The following is a 10,732-nucleotide window of genomic DNA, read 5'->3' as shown; positions in this document are numbered from 1 at the left end:
ATGCTGTTTAATTTACAGGACCACAGTAAAGTTATTAAACCATTGGTGACTTACAGTGGCAACTTTGTGACCTGTACAAGCTTGAAGATAATCTGTGAAGGATGTAACATTTGCAGTTCTGACAATCACGCAGACGCTCTGCTGGCTCTTGTTGCATCATACTTTGCATTTGACATTAGGTACACTACCTCTGGATCTTTGTTAGACTTTCTGCAAATAGTCATCTTGGACATTAAACAGGGAATAAAAATCCCACGAAAATTGTCATCAGCCCTCAAAAACTTGAGTGCCTTAATCTGGAATCTGAAACTGCACACCTTACTTACTCTTTTGTTCATGTTGATGTTAGTTTCAAGAAAAGTTATAGTTCCTTTATTGTTGAATGAAGTTATACAACTACTGATGACTTTGAGTGGCAACTTTGTGTCATGTATAAACTAAAGATATTTTGCGAAACAGGGACACAAAATCCTAAGAAAATTGTCAACAGCCCTCCACAAGTTTAAAGTGCTGTAATATGGTAGTTGAAAGTTCACACTTACCTTTTTGTTCATAAGTAATTAGTTTTAGGAAAAGTTCTAAAACCTCTCATGACTTACAGGGGCTCCTGTTGCAACATACTTTGATTTAACTTCACATATTATATCTGACATTCTGTAGAATGTCATCATGGACATTAAACGGACAAAAAATTCTGAGAAATTTGTGTTGTTAAGTACTGTAGGGCAGTTCACATCTTACTTCCTTTTAATTATGAGGTACATTTTTGGAAATCATTTTTTTTCACTGTGTCAGCTCTCTTCATTTTCATATTATCAGACATGTCTTCAAAATAGAGGGAATTTTCATAAAGAGTTATAGAACCTTGATGAAAAGTGCATAATCTGATATGCTTTACTGCAAAAATTACATTATCTCAGAAAATGTACATTTACAAATGTTTCATCAATTTTAATGAAGGGGGTTTAAAAAGTAACAAATTTATGGAAATAATATAAATTTCTTTAAAATTGAATGAAGAATTTTTCCATATGCTTTTAAAGAAATACAAAACATTAGCATGATTTGTCTCTGTTATGTCATATGCTTCTGGACATATAATAATTTTAAGTTATTTTTGGATAAATTTTCATCTTCTGAACAGGACAAGATACTTAACCTAGCTTCTAAACTACAGTATATTCTTTCCAGATAACATGAACACAAGTCCAGAATGTTTCTTGAAAATAGATTCATAATCTCAGTTTTTTCTATCCTCTAAAATGCTAACAATTATATCTTTAATGGATTCTGGTATTCTAATCATTTTCCAAATGGGTAAAACATCTCAGATATCTAGTCACACAACCTTTCCAGGTTCTCCTATGTGCAGGTATGTGCCTTACAGGTATCTAAGACGTTTATGAGAAAGCTTGGTGATGAAAAGACAGTAAAAATTAATACTATCCAACAAAGGCGTTTGTATGACGATATTGTTATAGATGTATTTTCAATCATTGTTTCTGTCGTATACTTTAATCTTTTGTACTGGTTCGTTTTAAGTTCATTATCACAGATCCTTGTGTAAATTGTACCATTTCAACTAAGGTTTGACTCAACATTTTCAATAAGCTAGATTTATATTTTGAGGGATCTTTGTTTTTCAATTTGTTATTGTTCTTTTCAGTTGCAGGATTTTAACTACATGTTGTAAAGACTTTTCCTGTTAATAGAGGACTGAAACATGTTATGATCCATGCATGCACAACTTTTCAGAGTTATGCATTCAAACGCATGATGCTTCATTCCATTTGAAATAATTCATATCTACTTTGATTTCATAAGACAATGCCAGGTAGTTAAAAGGAAAAACTCCATGAGAGGTATTGGATTAGATAAAAAAATTAAACATCAGCAAAGTGTCATATTACAGCTGAGTCGTTGCTTGTTAACAGTATGGCATATTTCATAATTCTATCAAAGCAGGAGCTGATCCAGAATGGGCTGGGTTTATGGTGTTTATCATGGAGCTAGAAAACATGGTTTGAGGTATAGTTCAAATGGGGGCTATTATTAGAATCATTGGTTCCATGACCCATTCAGATTTTTGTACCACTAGTATTTTCCTGGTCTATACACTATAACCATGTTAAGTTGTTAGGTTATTGTTTGAGTGTGAGAAAATAAACAAATGGAAACAGAAATTCTACTTTTACTGTGTGGTTATTGCACTGATAAGGATAGAGTAGGAATAAACTTCTTATCTAAAAAGAGTACTTTTGATTCCTAAATATAAACATGTCGTTTCGTTTGGGAGACAGAAAATCGGTGGAACTGTGGACGAGTAATTCTAAACACTTGTTTAAATGTAAACAATACACAGTTAAAGGTACTCATCAACACCTTAAAATACCCATGTTACCTGTGTTTAAATGTAAACACTGCATAAAGTAAAAGTACTCATGAACACTAATCTTACCCAATTTATTTGTGTAGTTTGGAAGACAAGATTTACTCACTTATTTGGGTTTATTTACCCACAATTTTTTCTGTGTGCAGCCCCGATGTAATTGAACACCTTCAAGCAGAGAACTATACTCGAGATGTGCAAGATGCTCTTCTTTATTCAAGCTACTGCGGAAGTACTAAAGATAATGGTGATTGTATTATCAGTGACGAGAATGGATGCCTTTCCATGTCATCCTACTTCCCTAGTTTGGGAAAATACCACAGAGGTATCCATGTTGGGAATATGAAGGACCATCACTATGTCCCATTGAAAAAGAGTGAGTAGCTCTTTGTAGTCTAATCTATAAGCAGTACTGTATATAAACTGAACAAGAGCTTTCTTCCGAAGATTTCTGATCAGTGGTTAAATGTTATTTCAACATATGAGGATAATGGAGGTCAAATTCCGAAACCATCATACTCAAATGATAATGTTGCAAATGATTTACGACCGCCCGTTTGGATTATACTGTATTTGACAATGCTGGGCTATGTATAGTATACAACTGTGGTATAATTAACTATCCTGCTGTGGTTAAAAATGTATATTGCTAGCGGCTAAATACTTTTTATTTGTGCCCATAATATGTCCTCATGATAATATATTACAATATCCTGTTCGAAATATGGTTGGCACTGAAAACAAGGTACACAACGGCCATAACATGTGTGCAATCTGGTTCATTTGCTATTCAATTGTAATGAATGTTTGCTTTCAGTTTACAAATTATCTTTCAGTACTTAAACGAACTCACCAGTCAACCATTGGCAGTTTCTTTTCAAAAGATAAGTACACCATGATAGTATATAAAAGTAGCCCGTTCTACAACATTATTACTAGGCCTGCATGCATTTCAATGAAAATGAAGGAAGTTCTGTTTTTAGTTAATTGCTGACCATTAGAGAGCAATGTCAACGTACATATTGTGTTATCTTCCAATTCCAGTAAGCCCAATCAGAGAAGAGACTTCTGAATGCACATCCCAAGAATACAACCTTCGTGTCACCGCAACTAGTTCCGACAGCAGCGACAGATACATGTGCAGTGGACAGTTCTACTACTCCAGTACCACCAGCCGCTACTCCAGTACCACCAACCGTGCCACATAGTACAGACAGTTGTGACCAAGAAACATCTGACACCGGAACCCAACAAGAGGTACCTATAATATTATCAAGGCAGGAATGACCGACAAGGAAGTTATAAGTGAAATGAATGCACTAACCATAGGACAAAAATACAATCTCTTGCAGAATCACTTCAATCCACCTCCTGACTATGAGTTTCCAAAACAACAGATGACCGGATGAAACAGGGATTTATGTAGTACATGGTTTGTGGAATACAGGTGGTTAAAATATAGTCCATCATGTAGTGGGGTGTTTTGTCTTCCATGTGCAATATTCGCCAAGGAGAGATGAGGAATGGGTCTTGTCAATGCTCTGAGAAAAGATAAAAGGTACAAGAAAAATTGTGAATATAAAAAAAATTTGGAAAATAGGTCATATACACCAAGACTCTCATAAGACATGTTCAGCAAGCAAAACTATTCCCGGAAAATATCAACAATCCTGGTAATAGCATGGAGAGCTTTCTTCATATTGAAGACAAGAAAGCAATTGATGAAAATAGATATATACTCTCGCACATTGTTCATGGGGTACTCTATTGTGGGCGACAAGGAATCGCATTGAGAGGGGACAAGGAAAGCATGAGTGGAACTTCCAACCCTGCTAATTTCATCGCGTATCTGAAAATGGCTACCACCAGAGATCCCCTCGTACATAAGCACCTCAACATGTGTTCCAGTCGCTACACTAATGCCAAATATATCTCGCCAAGGAGCCAGAATGAAATTATTATTATCGGGACTCAACTAAATAGAAATGAATTAGTCAACGAGGTGAAATCAGCCAAATTCTTCTCTGTTATCGTAGATGAAGTCACAAGCCACAAGAAAGAGTTGTATATGTGTTCGTTTCGTTGATAACAACAATACCATCAAGGAGGCGTTTCTGGACTTCCAACATGTTGACCCCATCACCGGTGTTGATATTGCTGCTGCAATAAAGACAAAACTGATTGAATGCACCATTGACATCAGAGACATGCGCGGACAGGGCTATGATGGGGCAGCAAACATGAGTAGTGGGAATATTGGCGTACAGGCCGAGATTAAGAAGGATGCCCCGCTTGCTAGATACACGCATTGCAACAGCCATTGCCTACATTTAGTACTTAGTACTGCTTCAAAATATGATGGATAAGCTGAAAGAAGCATGTGTTTTTTTTTAACCATAGCCCTAAGAAGGAGACATTATTGAAATGTATTATTATAAAACAAATTCCTGATGAAAAGATGCACAAGCCGCTCATCAACTTATGTGTAACTCGTTGAGCGGAGAGAAGCAAAGCCTACAGTCATTTCTTTAGGACATTTCAATGTCAGGTATGTCCTCCTTTCAATTATAACATTTTCGATAAAATAGTTGCAACTGTACTATTATGACATCAAGTCGTTCATGTGTTCATATGCGTTGCAAGTGCCGTATCTATACATCTCTAACAACTAACATATCATTGGTACTATGCAATAATGTATGCCATGAATAATTAGTGAATGAAAATTTAAATCAGAATGTGATATTGATTATTGTAATTTGCAGGTTATTGCGATGGAGGTCATGGATTACATTGTGATGACGGGTATGACAAAGACATCGTGAATTGTAGGTGGGATCGTGACGCCAAGAACAGGGCAGCATCTCTATTGAACGCTGTTACTGACTTTTCGTTCATTTGCACATTTACCAGTTTATAAGTACCTCGCTCCAATGCTTGGTGTCACCGTGAAACTACAAGGAAGGACAGGGGAAGTGGTATCGGCATACAAGCAGGTTAGCATCCTTTTCTCCCGAATTGTGTTGTATCAATAATTGTATCAATAAATTCATAATTTGCCAGGTCCAATATAGCATTCCCCCTGCGTACCACCAGCGGCCCGCTTGTGGCAACTCTAGCGGACCGCGAGCAGTTGAAACTGGTAGACCGCTGAATATTTGGCCTGTGGTCCGCCGCTATAAGTATAATAATATTTTTTGGCATGGAAGGCCTAAATCCACGACGCTAAGCTACCAAGTGGGAGCTAAAAGCCTAAATGGCAAGTTGTAAATGTCAACATCACGTCGGGTGGTCATGCAGTTATGCCGCTGCTTTGCCACCGGTGGACCACTGGTGAAATGTTTGCGTTTCGCAAGCGCCGCTATGCCACTGCTTTGCGACAGGCTACGATGGCCTATTAGGGCCATAGTGAAGAAAAAAAATTTCAAGTGGAAAAAAAAATAAAAAATCAAGTCAAAAATGTACAAGTGACAAAAAAATTTAGAAGTGAAAGAAAAAAATTTGCAACCAAAGAATTAATCTGTGATAACAGATTATTTAATCGTCGTGGAATGACCTTGTGCGGAGACTTTGACGTGCCATATTACTTCTTCTATGAGCGAAATGTCAGTTAGTTCAGATTGCAAGCAAATGAATTTTTGGGTCGATTTATCCTGTAATATAAATTGAGTAATATGACATAAGAATACTCAGTATTGTATCATCATTATGATCATTCTTTTATATCATTCACTGGAAGACCTGTTAGACAAACTAGCAAAATACATTTTACCATATGACATGGAATCTCTGTTACTACAGCAATCGCTCAACAAATATTGTACATCACTGCTACTCTGAACCGCTACTCCATGAGCGTGATTCATACATTTTGCAAACTATTTATCTCAACTTTCGGCTGCAGATTGGTGTGCAAAATATTACAATTACCATATAACACTAAAGCGATCTCTTACGCAACTAAAGATTGAAATAGCATCTACCTTCCATTCACACCTGGTTGAAGAAATTATGGCAAAATATACTACAAGCATTAACAGCAGACTTGTCTCAAAACTCCTTAAGATGTTTTATATTAATTTGGACATCATGTCCCCTAGAAATGTCGTATACTCTACTGTGTATCCGCATAACCAAACCATAATGATATCGACGTGAATAACTTTAAAAAAAAGGGTAAAATTGGATTCTTGACCCTATATTTCCTATTTCTCAAGGTTACGTTAAAGAAATGAAAATATTGATTTCAACTTAAGGAAAGACATATTTTTACTATGTCAACTCATGGTAGACAACAAAGACAGCAATGAATGGCCCATATGTAAATACAAGATCTCATAGAGACAAGAAGGTAATATACATAAGCAACCGTGTCAGTTCTCCGATTCAAGTGAATCTTCTGTGTTTTCATCACAATGAAAGTGAATCTCTGGAGCCACACTAGATATAGCTAAATCAAACAGGGATTTTAGCTGATCCACTAACACTCCTTTATCTGGCTTGGGCACTGCTTTGTGGTCTGACAGGGTTGTGTACTTCCTCATAGGCAATCTTCCCTTCAAACCCACGTATGGAGTTGGCCATCATCTCCTGCACATAATTATAAGACTTTCCTTCATAGACCTTCACGACCCATTTACGTTGAGATTTTGAGTATGACATGGAAAATCTTTTGTCACCAATTGCACCTGCTGATTTTGCATCCCTTTTCACAGTGGCCTGCTCCCTGTTTAGATTTTGGTGTGGTCTAATACAGCAAGATGCATACGAGCCTGCATATGTGGGTAGGAATACTCTATCCTCTTCGGACAGAACTTCAGCAAATTGTTGTGGAATAACTCCAATGCACCAGTGTGGCAAGAATGTACTAGATGCTCCAAGTCTTTCAGAATGGTTTTGTTGAGGATGACTTCTTGGAGAGCAATGTGGCTTGGGGATCCAGGCTTCAGCCAGCACCTCAATCGACTTTCATCTTCTGAAAGTGGGGTGTGCCCACACTGGTGAAACTTTTCACCATCAACCCATGTATGAACATTAACAATATGTTTAAGAATTGATGTCCACATCTCACGTAGCATTTGTGGATCTTGGTTGCAGTTTTTGGCAGCACCACCACAAGTGCAAGCAGATAGAATGGATCCAAGGTGATAATGCATCATGGTCCTTCTTCTTGGCTTTGGAGGTAAGCTTCTTCCGCACAGATTTGTCAAAGTGCCAAACATCAAAATTGTGGGCGATGTGCGGATATTCAGTTCTTACAAGATTCCTGATTCCAGCATGCCGATCTGTTGCAACAAGCGCTACTTCGACTCCGTTTGACATAAGGTCCAAACATTTTTGGTTCCTTGCTTTAGCAAAAGGAACCTATGTAGTCAGGTTGGCGTGTGTGTGTGTATGTCTGTGTGTGTGTGCATCTGTGACACTTTCTTGGGTCCGCTCTATCTCAATAAGGGAAAGTTGGATTGAGGCCAAACTTGGACTATAGATCCGCCATATGGAGAAGGTGTGCCCTATTGTTTTTGGTGCTCACAAAGGTCACCAAAGGTCAGTTATGGTCCAAAAACCGAACATATTAAAACTGCAATAACTCCCAGTGCCAATGTGCGACAAGATTGATATTTTGGGACAAGTTGTGAACTGGTTAGGGGAGCATTTTCAAACATAACGGTCATTTGATCCGAGGTCATCAAAGGTCAATTAATGATAAAAAACTAGTATTTTCCGATAACTTGAGAACGAAATGTCCGTTAGGGTTGGGAGTTGCTTCAATGTAATCCAATTGTCGACCCGGATCTGGGTGACCCTTGACCTCAATTTGACCTCTGGTGACCTTTTCGTGTTTTGTGGATTTTACAGTTTCGATGCTATTTCCAGATGTTAAAGGTACCTTTTGATCATAAATGTGAATGGGTTGACCCCCATGTGACCTTCGTGTGCGAAGTTATAATAGGTCAAAGTTAATTTTCAGACATTTAATGCAATAACTCCCAGTGCCAAGTTGTGACAAGGTGAATTTTTTTGGACAAGTTGCAAATGGTATAGGGGAATATTTTCAAACTTAACGGTCATGTGGTCCAACGTCACCAAAGGTCAGCTAATGTTAAAAAAGTAGCATTTTGGGGGGAGAAAATGGGCAAAGAAAATATGTTTGAATTTTTACAGTCATGCTCTATTTAGGTCTCACCGATGAAAAATGTCAATTGCTTGACCTCCGAGTGACCTTTGTGTGTGAAGTTATGTATACAAGTTCAAAGTTAATTTTTGGAAATTTAATGCAATTAAATCTCAATGCCAAGGTGTTACATGGTTGATATTTTGGGACAAGTTGTGAAAGGAGTGGTGGAACATTTTGAAACTTAAAGGTCATGTCATCTGAGGTCACCAATGTTATCATATCTGTTGACACGCTTGTAGGTCTCTTATATTTCTTACATTTTCGACGCCATATTTAGATCTCAAAAGTGCCTTTTGATCCAAAATCCGTTCACATTTTGTGATCACAAAAGTGTTGGCTGTAGTGTTGGTTACTTTATGGGAACATGTAGGACCACAATTACTTGGACTATTTCAGCCCAATCTTGCTTGATAATATTATGTGTATTGTCATATACCCCAAGCAAGGAACCACAGTGCCCTCGGGCTCTTGTTAAATCCCATCTTCTCCATGGCAACACAGCTTGTTGTATCAGAGACTTGCACTAGCTCTGTATGAACAATATGTTCTGTTTTAGAATTCATCAGGGTGTACGAACAGTACTTCGCATTATAACCCGGAGGAGTCACATCTTCCATCACCTGACAGCCAAATGCCTTGCCCATGGAGTTGCTGGAAGATTTCCTTCTGGTGCTCGATGTACGTGTGATTCACCACAGGTATTAAGGTGTTCATCAACGTATTGTAGAACATTGACTTTCCAATGCACTGCACCCCCCATAAAGTTCATGCATTGTAAGATGGCAGCTGCCAGTAAAAAATTTCCACAAGGTGTATCCCTAACAAGTGGTTGTGAAGACCATGTTGTTATTTCATGACCATTCAGGCATGTCATTTTTACAGACACCATTGTGCCTTTCACATACTTTGTGGTCTCAAGAGCGGTTGCCATACATTTGTTGCAACAAACTTTCCCAATAAGATTGTCCAAACACTGTTCAAACACAATGAAGTTCCTGTTTTATCAGTCTATCCTCCCTGCTGCTAAACCCTTCTTCAGACGTGTCGCTCGAACTTGCATGTTCTTCTCCCTCTGAGGGTGCATAAATGGGACTAGATGCAGGTACTGATGAAGAACTGCTACTTTAAGGGCTTGCTTGCGTCACTTCTCCCAGAATCCTGCAATGAATTAATAGCACATATCACATATTTTGTTTTGACTGTAAAATTTCTGACAACATGTCATTCTTGTTATAGTAAACAAAGATTTCTGATTCATATTAATGTGACTGCTTCCAGCAAAAGAGCACACATTGCGATGTTACATTAACATTTAGTTGCAGGTTCAGGAAACATAGCTCCTGTCATTCTTCGCCACTAGAAACCTAACCAGAGTGCACTAATGCGTGGTGATTTTCAAGATACAACATTTCAAAGTATAGTAAGGCATTGTATAATGTTCTGATCTACTATATGGTGAGGTTGCACAACCTCACCAGCAATAACACTGGGAAAACATGTGTATGCGACTACTGTATCAACAATGAAGGCTGCTGCCCTGACATGACAACTGATTGGCTTCTTGTGCTCAGGTTGGTATACTACATTACAAACATGAGATCTGTCCAAAGATTCCCATCTTGAGATATGTTTTCAATGTTTGTAAAATTGATGCCTGCTGACCCCTCATGTCCTTTGACCTCCACTTACTGTACTACGAAAAGCTTCTCGCACCTTAATATGATACACCTGTTATCTGTCCAACCTTCCCTTCTTGAGATATGGTATTCATCATTTGACCCCTACTGATTACAAATGAGCTTTGAACTCCGCCAAAGTCAAAAGGCTCCTTTTGCTAAATGTGGTACACCTCATTACCTCATCATGATGATGTAGTAAAAATATAGCTGATGCATGGACTGGTTCATTGCTGAAATTGCTAATTGGCATAATTGCTGGAATGTCTTCAAAATGTCTACATTTGGACATGTGCCACAATATTGCAATCTGAATATGCTGAAATGACTATATCATTACAGAATACCTCAGAAACACTTGCAATTTGTCGAGACAACACATGAAAGGAAGAAAAGAAAAGAAAGCTCTTCTCCTTACACTTGGTGTGGTGGTAATACTAGCGGGCCTTGCTGTTGAATGTAGTGGAGATATGGGGGATGAAAATTTTCTGG

At 38.0% G+C, this 10,732-nt stretch overlaps 1 pseudogene; it reads right to left on the bottom strand.

Annotated features, from left to right (window-relative positions):
- Window positions 1-6,894: 6,894 nt before the first annotated feature.
- Window positions 6,895-10,726, bottom strand: LOC139954722 (uncharacterized; annotated as a pseudogene).
- Window positions 10,727-10,732: the final 6 nt, after the last annotated feature.

The sequence above is a fragment of the Apostichopus japonicus genome, chromosome 17 (assembly GCF_037975245.1).
Source record: "Apostichopus japonicus isolate 1M-3 chromosome 17, ASM3797524v1, whole genome shotgun sequence".
Taxonomy (NCBI): Eukaryota; Metazoa; Echinodermata; class Holothuroidea; order Aspidochirotida; family Stichopodidae; genus Apostichopus; species Apostichopus japonicus.
The sequence above is the reverse complement of the archived record's forward strand: the minus strand, read 5'-3'. Positions and strand labels throughout refer to the sequence as shown.